Source organism: Otolemur garnettii, unplaced genomic scaffold, assembly GCF_000181295.1.
Source record: "Otolemur garnettii isolate 467f Iridium unplaced genomic scaffold, OtoGar3 scaffold00156, whole genome shotgun sequence".
Classification (NCBI taxonomy): Eukaryota; Metazoa; Chordata; class Mammalia; order Primates; family Galagidae; genus Otolemur; species Otolemur garnettii.
The window spans coordinates 2503629-2504147 of NW_003852551.1; positions in this window are offsets into that span (position 1 = coordinate 2503629).

The window sequence follows — 519 nt, forward strand, 5'->3', positions numbered from 1 at the left end:
AACCTCTTCCTGGAAAGAAAGAAAAGAGGGGCTTTGGCCTCAAGCAGAGCTAGGTTCCCCCAGTCCTGTCCCTCACTGGCTGGATGACCATAGGCAGGTCCCTTCTCCCCTTTTCTCAGCCACAAACCTGGAGTAATGACTGTGTGCTTCACAAGGTCTTTCAGGATCCAGCAAGATAGAAAGAACGAAAATTCACTTTATAAACTAAAACAGTGGCTGATAAACCTCCTGTTGTCACCTTGGAGATTTGGGACCATATTTTAGCAGGTGGTGCACAGGTGTGTATGAGCATGAGCACATGGTCACGACAGTCAGCCCTCAGAGCCAAGTTTGTGTGTATGTGTAGATGGAGCCCTTCAGGACATGGCCCTGTGGGCTTCACAATGCACTTTCCCCTCATTTCTCTCCTCTATGATTGTAATTTCTCCCATGGAACAGATGAAGAGACTGAGGGTCAGAGAAAAGGAGTGACTGGCACAGATACGGTTTGAATTTCCATTTTCTATTTTTTTTTTTTTT